This window comes from Rattus rattus, chromosome 7 (genome assembly GCF_011064425.1).
Source record: "Rattus rattus isolate New Zealand chromosome 7, Rrattus_CSIRO_v1, whole genome shotgun sequence".
Lineage (NCBI taxonomy): Eukaryota > Metazoa > Chordata > Mammalia > Rodentia > Muridae > Rattus > Rattus rattus.
Window position 1 is genome coordinate 69,912,382 of NC_046160.1, and position 18,477 is coordinate 69,930,858.

The 18,477-nt window shown below is 42.7% G+C and overlaps 2 pseudogenes; one reads left to right on the forward strand and one right to left on the reverse strand.

The window, feature by feature from the left end:
• Nucleotides 1-1,163: 1,163 nt before the first annotated feature.
• Nucleotides 1,164-5,932, reverse strand: LOC116906087 (annotated as a pseudogene).
• A 58-nt stretch (nucleotides 5,933-5,990) lies between these two features.
• Nucleotides 5,991-11,343, forward strand: LOC116906088 (annotated as a pseudogene).
• Nucleotides 11,344-18,477: the final 7,134 nt, after the last annotated feature.

Sequence of the window (18,477 nt, forward strand, 5' to 3'; positions counted from 1 at the left end):
CACATACACGCACAATCTAGAAACCTTTAGATAAAAGAGGTCAAGCTATCTATAAAGAAATAAAACAGTTACGTTGAGGTATAAAATATTAACCGTAAGAGTGTGGCAGATTTGTATCTACACAATCTAGAGGGACATCATGGTCATTAAATGATCAAACTGGAAGAGTTTGAGGTGTGTCTTAGAATAAATGATGTACCTTTGAGTCTGCGGACGATCACCAGGACATTCTGCGAATCTTAGAGCAAGTACTGTCAGGGAGAAACACATGTCCCCCTTCACTTAGGGTTTATAACATTTTAAAACATAACTTAAGGATGACGGCTAGCTTCAAAGAAATGTTGCATGTGCCAGCAAAGTGAAAGCTAGAGCAAAAAAAGCTTATTGTGAGTACATTTTCCCTGTATGTTCTTGAATCAGATTATGACATAGATGATAGAGTTATGGTAACTGTGAACATTAGCATGTTAAGAAACATTTTTGGTGCTGGGCATTGAACCTGGGGCCTTATGTTAGGATGTACAAGCACTGGGTGTAGCACTTTTGTCCAGCTCCTTTTCTATGACTAGACAGAGGCAGGTCTACTGAATTGTGTGCTCTGGCTTTGAACTCACCCTGCAGCTAAGGGAGACCTTGACTTTAATAATACTCCTGTCTCCTCCAGAATAGCTGGGATTGCTGGGCTCTGCAACTAGGCCTAGCTGTAACTTTTTGAGTCAAGGTCTTACTACATAGCCCAGGTTGGCCTTAGCTTTTTATGTAGCCCAGTTTGGCCACAAATTCTCCTGCATCCCAGATTCTGGGATCATAGGTGGGACTAACCATGTCCTATTAACTCTGTTGATATGAAGAATTTTTTTTTATAAATTCACTGTACTTTTGTTTGGTTGCTTATTTCTTTCTTCCTCTTAACTAGGCAAAGAATTTTATTAAACTTTCCCAGACTTTATTCCCAGGATTCTTCAGCTCAATTTGCCTCAAAGAATGAATTAGGTATAAGCAAAAACTGAAAAGATCTGTAAATGTCCAGGGAGCTTGGACTTAAATATTAGAGATATAGATTTTATCAGACCCATAAACATAAGAGTTTTAAAAGGCAGCCATGTTTTAAAATAGCAGCTCCTATAGCTTCTGCAAGGGTCACCTTCAGACGCTGCCTCAGTTCAGTCTGCTTCGTTCTTAGAAGCATCATCAAAATTCTCCACCAGATCTGGAACTCCATCATCATCATCACCACCACCACCATCATCATCACCACCACCATCATCACCATCACCATCATCACTACCATCGACCTCTCCAGGAGTAAGTGGTGCTTTTCCATCCACAGATTGTTCTGGCAGAGCTTCAGCCAGTCTCCTTAAACTAGTCACACTGTCTGCACCAAGCTGGTTTAAGGATGCTGGGAAGCATGTCTCTCAGCTGGTTTGTCTCAACATGGCCTATAATGGTGAGGCCAGAGATGCCTGAACTTTAGCTGTTAAAATGGACACTCTTCCTTGGTTTGTAAACATGTTCACCTCTTCAATACCAGAGATATTGTTTACCTGTATGTAGTTGTTGTTATTTTATTATTTATTTTATAGTCCAAATGTTGCTCCCTTTCTGGTCCCCATTCCATGAGTTTTCACCCTATCCCCTCTCCCCTTTGCTTCTGAGAGGGTACTCTCCTACCCACCCACCCAATTCTACCTCACCTCACTAACATCCCCCTAACCTGGGGCCTCAAGTATCTACAAGATAAAGCACATCCTTTCCCATTGAGGCCAGACAAGGCAGTCCTCTGCTACATCTGTAGTGGGGACCATGTATGCTCTTTGGTTGGTGGCTTAGCGTCTGGGAACTCTGAGGAGTCTGGATTAGTTGAGACTGTTGTTTTTTCTATGGGGTTACGATTTTCTTCAGCTCCCTCAGTCCTTCCCCTAACTCTTCCATAGTGGTCCCTAACCTCAATCTAATGGTTGGCTGTAAGTGTCTGCATCTGTCTCAGTCAGCTGCTGGTAGAGCCTCTCAGAGGACAGCTCCTGTCTGCAAGCACAACATGACATCAGTGATAGTGTCAGGGTTTGGTGCCTGCGCATGGGATGATTCCCAAATTGGGTTGGTCTCTGGATGGCCTTTCCCTCAGTCTCTGCTTCATTTTTGTCTCAGCATTTCCTTTAGACAGGAACAATTCTGGGTCAAGAATTTTGAAGATGGATGAGTGGCCCTATGCCTCAAATAGGGGATATGCCGATCTACTGGAGGTGGTCTCTTCAGGTTCTATCTCCCCACTGTTGGGCATTTCAGCTAAGGTCATCCCCACTGGGTCGTGGGACCCTCTTACATCCCTGATATCTGGGACTTCCTAGAGCTTCCCTTATTCCCATCCTCCACCCCACACTACTGCATATTTCTTTTCATTCTCCTGATCCTCTGGGCTTCCCTCCTGTCTCCTCCCCATACCTGATCCTGACCCCCTTTTCCCTCCCCCTCCCCTCTCCCACCCAGATCCCTCCCTACCTCTGCCTCTCATGATTATTTTCTTCCCCCTTCTAAGTGGAAATGAAGTATCCACGCTTGGGCCTTCCTTCTTGTTAAGCTTCATACTGTCTCTGTTCTGGATGGTTTTTGTGTCAACTTGACACAAGCTGAACATATCACAGAGAAAGAAGCCTCCCTTGAGAAAATGCCTCCATGAGATCCAGCTGTAAGGCATTTTCTTAGTGATCAAGGGTAGGAGGGCCCCCTGTGGGTGGTGCCATCTCTGGGCTGGTAGTCCTGGGTTCTATAAGAAAGCAAGCTGAGCAAGCCAGGGGAAGCAAGCCAGTAAGTAAGATTCCTCCATGGCCTCTGCATCAGCTCCTGCATGAGTTCCAGTCTTTTGGTGATGAACAGCAGTGTGGAAGTGTAAACTGAATAAATCCTTTCCTCCCCAATTTGTTTCTTGGTCATGATGCTTGTGCAGGAATAGAAACCCTGACTAAGACAGTCTGTGAGCTTTCTATCATCTGCTGTGGCTGTTCTGTGAACTGCCTTCTTTCTATGAGCAGTTCCTTTCCCACCAGTGTGCACTTGTGCCTGCAGTTTGGTGAGGTTTTCCTGGTTCATGATCGTTTCTTTCACCTTGTCAGGGTAGAAATGAGGCCTCAAAGGGGACTGCGGGGAGCTCAGGGAGTTTTGGGCAGACCAACTGAGAAAAGGGACACACACACACACACACACACACACACGCACACGCACACACACACACGGGGACACAAGGTGGCAGAGTGCTCACTGTGCTTTTCTTAAAGAAACATTATAATAAAGGAATATGGAAGCTTAATTCGCTTAATTGTTTTAAGATAAAAGAACTAATTCAGTTGTTTTCCTACTATTACAGAACTTTAGAACTTTTGCTTGTTTTGTTTTGTTTGAGACAGGGTTTCTCTAAGTAGACCAGGCTTTCCTCAAACTCACAGAGATCCTCCTCAGTGCTGGGATTAAAGGTGTGCACCGCCACTACCCAGCAAGGTCATCTCTGACTTAGTGCTGTATTTTTTTTTTTTTTTTTTTTGGTTTGAGGCATCTTATATCATATTGCCTTAAAAGAGCAGAAAATCTCCTGTTTAACCAGAAATAAATGACACCAATCGTTATTCTGATCCTGCCAAGGCAGCAAAAACAGCAAATGTCACACAGAACCTACAGGCATCTGCCAGTCTGAGTAGGCCATGCAGCAGGAGTAAACATGCCTTGTATCTCAGTAGCTTCAGGCAATGACTGATCCCCATCAGGACTTGGTGAGGGCTTTCCTTTGTAAGGTTGCAGGGACCCAGGCTGGCAGAGAAGGAATCTTGTCACAGGATTCCCCTCTCACTGCCAAGGATAACAACTATCAGATCTAGAAGACCAACATTTCATTTCTGCCCAAGATCCAAGAACCATGGGCTAAGCTAGACACATGGCCTCACAAACTCATAAAGGTACAGGACAGGTATTTCTAACATATTCCCAAAAGTGTGGGAAGATGGGAGACTTGAGCAACTAAGACATGTTCCACAGACCCTTTTCTGTAGACGTCAGGTAGGGCCTCAGCTTACCACAGCTTTCGTCAGTGACATCTACACGTTCACCATGGAAGGGCAAGGACTCACATCTGCTGTACAGAAGAACGGTGGAGTCACAGGAGGCTTATCTCGGTGATGACTAGAAGCCAACTGACATGAGAATGTGGGGGACATAAGGCTGCCACACTCTGCCTCTTCAGTTTGGCTCCAAGTTTTTCTCGGAATATAAACCATAAACAGAATGCTGGAAGGAGCTGGGAAGTTCCCCACATCTTACCTCATTCTTTTTTCACAACATCTCCTCAAAACATGGTGATCTCCACTTTGCAGATGCAGAAACGGAGGCTAAGTGGGAATCACAAGATCACAAGTGTTGAGCTCAGAAATCTCTGACCAGACTGTTTTGTGTGCTTGACCTGGACAGACAAACTCAAAGCCTAGTTTTCAGTGATGCGTAAACTGAAAACTTAATGCAATGTGTATGACGAAGTGGTGAGATTTTCTGTGTGGCTCCTCACTGTAACTGACCATCAGCCTTTCTCAAATCCTCAGATCCACTTTGGTCTCTACTTCCGTTGCCCTTTCTGTCTCCATCTCCAGAGACTTTCGAGCTACTTAATCTTCCTTCACGTATGCCAGCCAAGACTAAACCTCGGAGGCAGAAAGCTCACAAACTGCAGAAGACAAGGGTTGCTTGCTTAAGTGCCAGCATGGTCTTTAAATAGAAACAATGACGACAATCAGGGCCATTGGGGACGCTGGCTCCTCTCTGAGCCCACATAGCACATAGAACATGGAGTTGTGTAGGTGTAGATAAGGTAGGATTCAGTTAAGAATGAAGGCCTCTCAATGCATTCCTTTTGGGTTGCCTAATCACAACAAGCCTCAGTGGCTTTACCTGAAAAAGTGGGGATAATAGCATCTTGTTTTGAGAAAGTGTGGTTAGAGAATGAGATAATGTGTGGGAAACTTCCTAACTTCTTCTAGCATTCTAACAGGGACTCTATGCAGTGTTAGTTTCCCTGGTTTGTTGGTTTGGTTGTTTTTCTTTATCCAGACCAAACCTTAATGCCAAGATAAGGGGACCAGTACCTTCAAGGGCATAGAAGTCTTTTCAAAGAAAGTCACTTAGTCATGGCTGTGTGTGTGCACACACGCATGACTGCACACGCATAACTTGTGCAGGTGAGTGAGCCATACATGTGGAGTCCAGAAGACTTGTAGAAGTCAATCTCTCCTTCCTTCTGTACCTGAGCTGCAGAGATTAAAGTCAAGGTGTCAGGCTCGAGCTGCAATCGCCATCATCTGATGAGACATCTTACATTCCCCATGGAATCTTCTCACAGATAAGTAAGTACAGCCCCTGTGGTGCAGAGTTATGTTTTGCTTAAGCATGACCATGTAAAGCCACCACCAGAAATAAGACAGGATATAGTTTTGTTACTCCCTGAACTCTCCCATGAGTGTTGTTGTGGTTGGCGTGTGTCTGGTAGTGCTGTATGCCTGCAGGTGCACACCTCAGACCTGCCATTATAGTTTACTGCCTTCTTCAATGGCAGTTCTCAATCTTCCTAATGCTTCAGCCCTTTAATACAGTTCCTTATGTTGTGGTGACCTCCAACTATAAAATTATTTGGTTGATACTTCGTAGCTGTAATTTTGCTACTGTTATGAATTGCAATGTAAATATCTGATATGCAGGACATCTGATAACGTGATCCCTTGGGGTCATGACTGACCCACGGGTTGACAGCTGCTGCTCTATGCTTTGCTTTCTTGTTATTTTGAGGCAGGGTCTCTCACTGAAACTGGAGCTTGCCATTTGCCTTGACTGAGTAGTCACCTACCCGCAGGATCTGCCATGCTCCCCCAGCTCTGGGATGACAGATACCCATGGCCATGCCTGGCCCTCTATAAGTGTACTGGGGATATGAATTCATGTCCTCTTGCTTGACTAACATGCATTTATCCACCGACTACCTCTCCAGCCTAGCCAGTACCCTTCTTTCCCTTCCTATGCCCTAGCAACCACGACTATTTTATCACAATTTTCTTGCATTTTTTCCAGAAAATTATAGAAACAATTGCATAGTACATGTGGGACTCTGCACTGGGAACGGTAAAACATAGGAAATTATCTAATTTCTTTTATAAGCAATAAAATTGAAGCAGCTGCAAAATACTTACAGAACTATGAAAATGCTATGGAATGGGTTGGGGATTTAGCTCAGTGGTAGAGCGCTTGCCTAGGAAGCGCAAGGCCCTGGGTTCGGTCCCCAGCTCCGGAAAAAAAGAACCAAAAAAAAAAATGCTATGGAATTTATATAAAAGCATAGTGTAGGTAAGGTCTTGGGTAAACAGATTCAGAAAATCTGAGAGTATGATTTACTTTCCTACCATCTCAGATAGACCTGCATACTGGTGATTGATTCCCATGTGGGTTTTTGTATTTTAACAATTACACCCACTTAAAATGTTAAAATGCATGAACAGAAGACAAAACCCTTTAGACTACTCAAATTCAATTGTTGATAGCATTTTGGAACATTTGCTTCAGTCTTTTAGCCTTGAGTGTGTTTTCCTTGGTAGTAAGTGTGGGTTACATAATTATTATACCTTTACTTGCATCTATGCTAAGTGATAAGCACATTACACCTTATTCTATTTTAAAAACAAAATCACTATTTTGCGAGCAGATAAAAGCTTGCCTCACCGTTTTTGTTTGGACAATTATTTCACTATTCTCCATTTTTCTTTTATAATTAATATCAGAATAGTCAAGTCCAAAAGTATAAATTCATTTTTATCATTATCCCCCTACAATAGAGTAGAATTAAGATTACTAGATTGAAATAATTCAGATTTTCATGTATCTGAACAACCCACTTTGTAAAATACCGCATCTCTTTGTATTTCTCCTGTGAAGGCATTTCTTAACACTTTGGCAATTGCTGCATGTTACTGCTATTTCAATCTTTTTCAATGTGAAGATAATTGAACATTGTTATTTTTATCTGAGCGCGAGCGTTTATCTCTCTGTGCTTCCCGATTACAGGCCTGACGTGAGGAGCTGACTCGGGTCCTGCTGCTGTGCTTTCTCTACCTTGAGGAACTGGGCCTCTGCCTGTGAGGCAAAATAGCCCCTTCCTTCCTTAAGTTGCTTTGTCAGGATTTCTGCCACAGCCAGGATAAAAATATATAAAACAGAGAATTACAGCACATTTGTTTTTGTTTTTCGAAAGAGGGTTTCTTTGACTGTCCCGGAACTCACCGTGTAGATCAAACTGGTCTCTAATTCAGAGAAATCCACCTGCCTCTGCCTTCCTTGCGCTGGGATTAAAGGCATGTGCCACCATGCCTGGTATAAGAACCCTTTATAACCAAAAATTGTTCAGCGAGCCTCAAGCAACTGTTACCACACAACTGTGATTTTGATGCCAATTCGGATGAATCTCTTTATTCCTGGGCTGCTGCCTGTGCCCCCGACTTCCGGCTGCCTGGCCCTACTGGCCCCTGGGTGTTGGAGGTGAGGTGGTGCAGAATCAATGGCACAGATTCTGAGAGCTGGTGAGAACTGAGCAGCAAGCTCCTCTGAACGCTGCTGCAAGCTTCTTTAATAACCTCCACCCGCATTGGTCCCAAATAAGTATCTCTTCCAAACAGCAGTTCCTGATTGGCTAGCACCGTCTGCATCAGCAATCCTTAGTGTCTCAGGCAGTCCTCAACTAGATCCTCCTGGAGGAGGTGCCTTTGCTGCTCCCCTGCCCCCACCCCATCCCTGTGTTTGTGTAGTGCAGTCCCACTCTGGGCTACTTTGCAAGGGACTGAGAAAAATCCTATTCCATTTTACTAAGTATTATAGGTTATTCTCTGCAAGGTAATTTAAATCATGTAGAAAGTACGTGAAAACTATGACCATCTTTAACTTAAAAATTGGATTTTTCTCCTTACGAGGGCTTATTGCAATTATCTTCCGTATGATAGTGTTTGGTGGCACCAAGTCCAGTGCCCTCATCACAGCTAGATTCAGTTCATTTTTGCAACCATAAACCTGCTGGTTTGAGTGATCGACGATCTTTATTTAAATCATATTCATAAATCTGAAAGCTCGTTTTATTCATTTTTGTAACAGCATTTAAATTTAATGCATTTCTGCATGTGACTTGTTTGGAATTTAATTACAGAACCAAAATGCCACATATAATTACAGATGTAACAGACATTTAGTTCCATACCCAGAGCCTTCTTATGAGCCTTCTCTCCCTGTCATTGGACCAGCACTGGCAAAGTATCAAAATAGCAACTCCTAAGACATCGTGCTCTGTGCCCAGACCACCTCTCATTCACACCAAAGCTATGTGCTGTTACTTAACACAATCCAGGAAATTTCATAAAATTAACCTTCTTCGTGAAGGATCTCTGATCAAAGACAGACAAATCTCAACACAGGGGTCATTTGAAATTGAATAGTAATAAGACACATTTCCCTTTGCCATGAGTTAAATCTCTAAGGTGCATTTTATACCCTGGAGAAAAAGATTCTACAGTCTGGGAACAAACTTATTTATATCATATGTTCATGTGTGTGAAGAGACGAAGATTTAAAAAACTTCATCATTGATTAAGACTGATTTCAGTTCTATACCGTGCAACTAGAAGAAATAGAATATCAATTCATCACTGTTTTCTCAGATTCAGTCTACAGAAGTAACTTTCCAAGATTTCACTTTTGCTGAAATATGGAATTTGGTGCACACATGCACACACGCACACATACATAATTGTACTATTTGTGAAGGCTTGGGCAAGTTACTTAGATTTCACTTGTGCGAGCCTGAGTGTCTTCATCTGCATTCTATAGATGGTAACGCTCACAGTATTAGCGGTGTGTGTGTGTAACACTAGTCAAGTGCCTGTGTACAGTGATAGCCAACAATTGGTAAGGCTCACTTACAGTGAGAGCCAAGGATGACAATAATGCTCACTTACATGTAGCTTTCCACTACTGCTCATTTGTAAACTCCAGTTCCTTCAGCAAGACAAACACTATGTGCTAAAGCTTTAGGTCCTGGTCACACAGTAATCCCCAGGAGAGGGGGGGAGGGGGGGCTCCAGTTCTGCTGACCCTGCAGCCCTGTTTGTCTCCTCTTTCTCTTTGTCATGCAGTATTTTCCTCCCAAGTTAGTGTACTAAAAGTTTATCGAGATGCAACAGTGAGAAGGGGATGGGACCCTCAGGGGTGACTAGGTGATGCCCTTAAGGATGGAATACTGCAGTTGCCACTAGAGAGGGCTGAGGGGTTGGTTAGCTAGCACAGATTAGTATCTAATGAAAGAGTGATTTTGGCTCCTTTGTGTGCTCTCTCTCTTCCCCGTCCCCACCGCCTTGTTCCTCTTGATTTCTTTCCTGCCTTACACATTGGGATGATATAACATGAAGACCCTAACCTGATATGAGCCTTCTTACCTTATCAATAAGCAAATCTCTTTTTCTTAGAAATTACCCAGCCTCAGGCACTCTGTGACAACGGTGCAAAATGAACTATGCCATTGTGATTGGACATTTTTTCATCAAAAAATGTTCACGGGCTGGAGAGGTGGTTCAGAAGTTAACAGCACTGACTGCTCTTGCAGAGGTCCTGAGCTCAATTCCCAGCAACCACATGGTGGCTCACAACCACCTGTAAAGAGATCTGATGCCCTCTTCTGGTGCGTGTGTGAAGACAGCTACAGTGTACTCACATAACTAAAATAAATAATTCTTTAAAAGTTTTCGTACACAGAGACTTGAAATGTATTACGTATATTATTAATTTAAAGTAATTAAGAAAGCTCATACACCTCTCCACCTACTCACAGCAGAGATGGCAGTGGCAGCTGTTGCCGGTGGCCCAGCAGCGCCTGTGGGGATTTACTCGAAGGCTTCCGCTCTGCGCCCGCTGCTCAGCCATTGTATTTTGGAGGGGACCGACTAAGAAGTACACAGGCTGCTCCACACGTTGTTCTGAATGTTCCTGAGACACAAGTCACTTGTTTGGAAAACGGACTTAGAGTAATTTCTGAAAATTCTGGGATCTCAACACGCACTGTTGGGCTGTGGATCGATGCTGGCAGTCGGTATGAGAATGAGAAGAACAAAGGCACTGCTCATTTTCTGGAGCACATGGCTTTCAAGGACACTAAAAAGAGGTCCCAGTTAGACCTTGAATTTGAGATTGAGAACATGGGTGCTCATCTCAATGCCTATACCTCCAGAGAGCAGACCGTCTACAATGCTAAAGCGTTCTCCAAAGATTTGCCAAGAGCTGTAGAAATTCTTGCTGACATAATTCAGAACAGTTCACTGGGAGAGGAAGAGATTGAACGTGAGCGTGGAGTCATCCTGCAGGAAGTTGAGACCAACTTGCAAGAAGTTGTTTTTGATTATCTGTATGCCACAGCCTATCAAAACACCGCACTTGGACGGACAATTCTGGGGCCAACTGAGAATATCAAATCTATAAACCGTAAGGACTTACTTAGTGGATTACACAACCATACATTATAAGGGACCAAGAATCGTGCTGGCTGCTGCTGGAGGTGTTTGCCATAACGAACTGCTGGAGTGAGCGAAGTTTCATTTTGGTGACTCTTTGTGAGCACATAAAGGAGATGTACCAGCTCTGCCTCCCTGTAAACTCACTGGAAGTGAGATTCGGGTGAGGGCTGACTAGGTGCCGCTGGCGCACCTCGCAATAGCTATGGAAGCAGGTTTTTGGGCACACCCAGACACACTCATGGTCTCATGGTTGCAAACACACTGATAGGCCACCGGGATCGCTCTTTCGGAGGAGGAATGAATTTATCACGCAAGCTGGCCCAGCTCACTCGCCAGGACAATCTCTGCCACAGCTTCAGGTCCTTCGACACCTCCCACACAGACACAGGATTGTGGGGGCTCTATATGGTTGGTGAACAAGCCGCAGTTGCTGACACGCTGCACGCTGTACACAAAGAACGGATGCGTCTGTGCACAGCTCTTTCTGAGAGTGAGGTTGCACGGGCCAAAAACCTTCTGAAGACGAACCGGCTGCTGCAGCCTGAAGGATCAACTCCAATTTGTGAAGACATTGCTAGGCAGATGCTATGCTGTAATGGGAGAATTCCCATCCCCAAGCTTGAAGCAAGGATTGATGCTGTGGACGCGGAGATGGTTCGAGACGTGTGTACCAAGTATTTATGACAAAAGCCCGGCTATTGCTGCTCTTGGTCCTATTGAGTGCTTATCAGATTTTAACCAGATTTGTAGTAACATGCTTTAGACTCGTGACTAATTCTTGTGATCAAATATCCTGCACAAACATATTTATAAGACTAAGAGACCTAGAAGTTTTGAAAGACTGCTCATCTTGAAGTGAAAAAAATAAAAAAATATGTTCGAAAAAAAAAAAAGAGTTCATAAAACAAGCCATAATCTTATAGTTACCATTGTCTCTTACTTTCTTAGCTGTATTTTTTTATGAATGTAATGTAATTCAAATGAATTTTTAGTATTTTAGTTCCAGAGTGATGAGATGAACTTTAAAATCCTCCCTAGGAGGATTATTTTTAAGTGGCCAAAAGGAAGAAAAAGAATGAGAAATGAAGAAAGATTCTGGGACTGAATATGGGTTACATTTGAACGGTATTGATCTTTAACTTATGTACTTTTCTCATTACAAATGCGTACTTTAGTGGCCTTGGTATATTTTCAGAACTGCGAGACAGCCATGTTAGCAGTCCAGTTATCAGAAAATCTCCTTCAGCTCAAATAAACACAGACAAACAAAAGGCAGACCTACGTCCATTAGAGTTTAACCTCCATTTCCAGCTCTCAGACCCGATCAATTGTTAGTTTATTTCCTCTTCATAAATCTTAGTCATTTCACATAAATTGAATTATGAAACATGCAGGTTTTAATATCATCGCATGGAGGACTTGACTAAAATAGAAAAAAATTATTTATATGTGCACTAGGTACATAGTATAGGATATAGGAAACGCAGTTTAGTGTGGAAAAAATACAATTTACTTTGCTTACATTTACTTAATTTGTAGTAGTATAAATAATTGGGGTTTTGGGTGTTTCTGAATTTAAGAACACTGATTATCCTGTGTTTGTGCATTTATGTATCCTGAAGACAGATCGGAGCCTGAATCCTTAACTACTCCAGGATTGTTCTGCTACATTGTAAATCCACACCCTAGTGAATGTTAATAATTTCCAAGCTCTCTATGGGTTTTCTTACTCCAAAGAAAGCAAGTAGCACACAGTAGACTGAAGGCACCAAGTGAAAAACAGTGCCCCTTAGAGCGGCTGCTTTTACGAGACCAGCACCTGTTCCAGCTTCTTTAATTAACTCACACACACAGACAAGAGCTTGTCACCATCATGGACTCACAGCCACTATTCAGAGGACTCCCCCATTTAGCATTTATTATTACAACGTTATGTCTTAGCCTCATGTTTTGAATATTTATTTGTTTATTCAATTTCTTAGTGTGTATGAGTGTTTCGCTTCCATGTATGTCTGGGCAGTGTGCATGCCTGGTGACAATGGCAGCCACAAGAGGGCAGTAGATTCCCCAGAACTGGAGTCATGGTCGTTGAGCCATCGGGTGAACGTCAGGAATGGAACTCTGGTCCTCTGGAAGTGTCTCCAGCATTCTTACCTCCTGAACCTAAAAGATGAAGGGGTGACTCAGGGATCAAGAGCCCTTGCTGTTCTTGCAGAGGACCCAGGTTCTGCTTGCAGCACCCACATCGGGGTTCACGACTGCGAGGAGGGCAGCCGATGTTGCGCAAACTAACATTACCTGGGTAGGGAAGGCCCTTTCTTTACTTTGAGGGCATTTTCAAAACTTTACTTTTTTGCAGTTAAAAGGCCTAGAAAAACATTTTAAGAAAAACCTTTCCAGAACGTGTGTGTGTGTGTGTGTGTGTGTGTGTGTGTGTGTGTGTGTTGTTTTGTTTGGTTTTTTTTTTTGAGAAAAGATCTTACGATGTAACCCAGACTGCCATGCAACTCCATCTGTAGACCAAGCTGGCCTCAAACTCAGAGATCCTCCTGCTTCTGCTTCCTGGGTACTAGGATTATGGATGTGAACCACCATGCCCTATTGATTTCAGATTGATTTTGGTCGAATGCCAAAAAATCAAGACCAACCACCAAAATCCCCCAAAACAACAAAACAAAACAACAACAGAAAAAAAAAAACCAAAAAAAACCCACAAAAGACCAAAACCAAAGCTAAATCAGATCTCAGGCTCAACTTGTGGTATTCCTGTGCAGATATATTTAGTCTTTCAGAGTACACATGACTGTAGCATAGTACTTGGCTTCCTTCCGCAGTAGCTTCCTGCCACAACTCAAAGACAACCCAGTATGTTATGGAGGAATTTTCAATAGAATGCTATGTCTTCTGTATTAGTCAGGGTTCTCTAGAGTCACAGAAGTTATGAGTAATCTCTATATATGAAGGGAATTTGTTGTTATGACTTACAGTCTGCAGTCCAACTCCCCAACAATGGTCGGCTGTGAATGGGAAGTCCAAGAATCTAGTAGCTGATCTGTCCCAAGAGGCTAGTTGTTTTAGCTGGTCTTCTGCAGAAATAAATTCCGACAGATGCGCTGGCAAGTAAATGCAAGCAGGCAAAAAAGAGTGAATCTTCCTTCTTCCTTCTTATGCAGGTCTCCAGCAGAAGGTGTGGCCCAGATTAAAGGTGTGTACCACCATGCCTGGACCTGGGACTTGCTTTATCCCAGGCTGACCTTGAACTCAGAGATCTCCTTGCCTCAGTCTCCTGGGATTAAAGGCGTGTACTACCTTGCCTGGGCCTAAGCTTCTCATGGCCACTATGGCTCAAGATCTCCATGCCAAGATCCAGGTCAGAAACTTGTGTCTTCAAGTCTCAAGATCAAGCCCTCCAATTCTGGCTTGTAGTTCAATCCAGATATAGTCAAATTGACAAGGCTTGCAACCCCATATTGTTGGTTGCAACAATAACAACCAACTAGAGCTCCCAGGGACTAAACCACTACCCAAAGACTACACATGGACAGACCCATGGCTCCAGCTGCATATGTAGCAGGGGATGGCCTTGTTGGGCACCCATGGGAGGAGAAGCCCTTGGTCCTGCCAAGGCCGGAACCCCCATGGTAGGGGAATGTCAGGGCAGGGAGGGGGGAAGGGGGATGGTTTGGGAGGAGGAACACCCTTATAGAAAGGGTGGGATAGGGGACTTATGGAAGGGAAATGGAATAACATTTGAAATGTAAATAAAAAATATCCAATAAAAAAAGAAATATAGCTTTTAAAAAAAAAAGAATACCAATTGCATCTTCCTACCTGTTCAGTGTGCCTGTGTTCATCCTTTGCTTGATTGACATTTACAGTGACTCTTAGAACACTGAAGTAAAGATATTGTCCCCGATTTTCTCCATAGTGAGATCTTCCTTTTCTCTGTTGAACATTTTTGTTTTATCTTACTATAATGTAAAGAGCATTGGGAAAACTATGTTTGAGATTACATTTTACATGTTATTGTCATCTTTCCTGTCAGCTAAAATGTTACAAATACGTGATATTAACTTATAGTCATACAATTTGCCAAGAACCCAAGGATTTACAGATATATTGCCATATGTTGGTATCACTATATATTCCAGATATTGGATCCAAAAGAGAACAGCATGGTTTTCAACTCCTTTCTCATTTATTTTACTTCGCAGTCTTAGTTAGTGATGCTCATTCTCTTGAGGTCCAGTGGTCAAGTTAGCAGTTCTCAACTTATTGGTCGTGACCCTTTGAAAAGTCGAATGACCCTTTCACAGGGGTTGTGTATCCTGCATTTCCTGTATTTATATCATGATTCATAATGGTAGCAAAATTACAGTTATGAAGTAGCAATGAAAATAATTTTATGGTTTCAGGTCACCATAACATGAGGAACTGTATTCAAAGGTCCCAGCATTAAGAAGGTTAAGAACCACTGCTCTTTATAGAGATAGGAAAAGCAATTTGCAAATTCATTTGGAATAACGAAAAACCTAGGATAGCGAAAACTATACTTAACAATAAAAGAACTTCTGGGGTAATCACCATCCCTGACTTGAAGCAGTAATACAGAGCAATAGTCATAAAAACTGTATGGTATTGGTACAGAGACAGGCAGATAGATCAGTGGAACAGAATTGAAGACCCCATGAACCCACACACCTACGGTCACTTGATCTTTGACAAAGAAGCTAAAACCATCCAGTGGAAAAAAGATAGTATTTTCAACAAATGGTGCTGGTTCAACTGGTGGTCAGCATGTAGAAAAATGCAAATCGATCCATTCTTATCACCATGTACAAAGCTTAAATACAAGTGGATCAAGGACCTCCACATCAAACCAGATACACTCAAACTAATAGAAGAAAAAGTGGGGAAGAGTCTCGAACACATGGGCAGTAGGGAAAATTTCCTGAACAAAAAACCAGTGACTTATGCTCTAAGATCAAGAATCGACAAATGGGGCCTCATAAAACTGCAAAGCTTCTGTAAGGTGAAAGACACTGCCATTAGGACAAAACAGCAACCAACAGATTGGGAAAAGATCTTTACCAATCCTACAACTGATAGAGAGCCAATATCCAAAATATACAAAGAACTCAAGAAGTTAGACTCCAGAGAGCCAAATAACCCTATTAAAAAATGGGGTACAGAGCTAAACAAAACATTCTCAGCTGAGGATTATTGAATGGCCAAAAGGCACCTAAAGAAATGTTCAACATTCTTAGTCATCAGGGAAATGCAAATTAAAACAACCCTGAGATTCGACCCCACACCAGTCAGAATGGCTAAGATAAAAAACTCAGGTGACAGCAGATGCTGGCGAGGATGTGGAGAAAGAGGAACACTCCTCCATTGTTGGTGGGATTGCAAACTGGTACAATCACTCTGGAAATCAGTCAGGAGGTTCCTCAGAAAATTGGACATTCCACTACCTGAGGATCCAGCTATACCTCTCCTGGGCATATACCCAAAAGATGCTCCAACATACAACAAAGACACATGCTTCATTATGTTCATAGCAGCCTTATTTATAATAGAAGCTGGAAAGAACCCAGTTGCCCTTCAACAGAGGAATGGATTCAAAAAATGTGGTACATCTACACAATGGAGTACTACTCAGCTATCAAAAAAATGACTTTATGAAATTCGTAGGCAAATGAACTAGAAAATATCATCCTGAGTAAGACAACTCAATCATAGAAAAACACACTTGGTATGCACTCATTGATAAGTGGGTATTAGCCAAAAAATTTGAATCACTATCCAAGATACAATCCATAGACCACAGGAAGCTCAAGAAGAAGGATGACCAAAATGCGGATGCTCCCACTCCCTCTTAAAAGGGGATATGGAAGCAAAATTTAGATCAGCGACTCAAGGACTGGCCATTCAGAGCATGCCCCACATGTGGTCCATATATATACAGCCACCAAAACTAGATAAGATTGATGAAGCTAAAAAGTGCATACTGAAAGGGACCATGGATATAGATCTTTCCTGAGAGACACATCCAGAGCATGTCCAATACAGAGGTTAATGCTAGCAGCAAACCACTGAACTGAGAATAGGACCCCCAGGGGGGAATTACAGGAAGTATTGAAAGAGCTGAAGGAGCTTGCAACCCCATTAAAACAACAATGCCAACAACCAGAGCTTCCAGGGACTAAACCACTACTGAAAGACTGACCCAGGGCTCCAACTGCATATGTAGCAGAGAATAGCCTTGTTGGGGCATCAGTAGAAGGGGAAGCTTTTGGTCCTGCCAAGGTTGGACCCCCAGTGCAGAGGAATATGTGGGGGCAGTAAGGGGGATCTATGGGGGGGAATACCCATATGGGGGAGGGGCTTAAGGACAGGAAACTGGGAAGGAAATAACATTTGAAATGTAAGTAAAGAAATATATCTAATAAAACATTAAAAAAAAAAAACCACTGCTCTAAGCAACAGGTAGTAAACTGTGTTCCACGGACCGATTTCTGTTGTCTGTTTTCATATGTATATATTAAAAACATGTGTGGCTGCTTCTTCACATTTGCTTTCACATTATAATAGCAGGGTTGAAAGGTAGACACAGACACCATGTGTCTTGCAAGCTTAAAAAAGAAAAGGACAACCGTCACTTTTTTGTAATCTCCAGACACACTCTTATTTAGTCTATTTAAAAAGAGAGGTAGGATGTGTTCAGCTTCAGAAGAAAAATAATGTGAAGAGGCACCATACGACTGTTTTGTGCATTTACCGTTGTTGTTCTTCCGCTGAATAAGTGTGCTTCTCATCCTCCTGTTCCCAGACAAGTGGGAAGAGTAAAGTGTGGCACAAGAGGATTCGACTTCATATCACATTTTAAGCTGAAGGGCCTTCTCATCGCATAAAGTAATTTTCAACCTTAAACTGTAGAGGCAAATCAGAGATAACGCCTCTTATTGTCCACCAGTGGTTTCTTACACTTCTGTAAGAGCGCCAAGCAAGGGTGTGTGGCTTTGAACCTCAGTGTGCTCTGGCATAGACGGTCTGCCACTCCTCCAGCTTGCTAGCTTCTAGCTAGATGTCAGTGAATGTGCAGGGACGAGAAAGCTGATGAGCGGGCTCCCTAAGCTAGGCTGTCTACTGATAATTGGCATTTATTTGTCAAAAGCTCTCTCAGTGGTGATGGTGAATGACTTCTCTCTAGGGTTGAGGGTTTCTGAGGCATGCAGGGCGTTCAATATTGAAACCAGAACAGCAGAAAACAAAACAAAACAATAAGGTACTTTAAGATTGTGTGTGTGTGTGTGTGTGTGTGTGTGTGTGTGTGTGTGTGTTCACATGCCACAGTGCACATGTGGAGATCAGGTAAAATCTAACTGGAATTGGATCTCATTCCACATGTAGGATTCTGCTTAGGCGCTCAAGCTTGGCAAAGGCCTTTACCCACCGACGCATCTCACTGGACCAGTAAGAAGGGATTAACTAACTGATTCTGGACTTTGATTGGTAGAAGCACAGGACTCTGATATTATTCTTGTCACAATTTACTCTATTTATTTATCCAGGAAGGATCTTATAGCCAGGCTACATTTGAACCCATTATGTAGTCAAGAATGACTTTGAGGGGCTGGGGATTTAGCTCAGTGGTAGAGCGCTTACCTAGGAAGCGCAAGGCCCTGGGTTCGGTCCCCAGCTCCGAAAAAAAAAGAACCAAAAAAAAAAAAAAAGAATGACTTTGAACCTGCGATTCTCTTGTCTCTATCTTCAAAACAATCAGTGCTCCACACTTCCAGATGACTCTAATAGACGCTAAGAGTAGCATCTACCTAGCGTATCCGGAGCACTTTCTGATATGAACTTCATAAGATCCTACTCAGTGTCTACTAGCTGCTACTGCTAT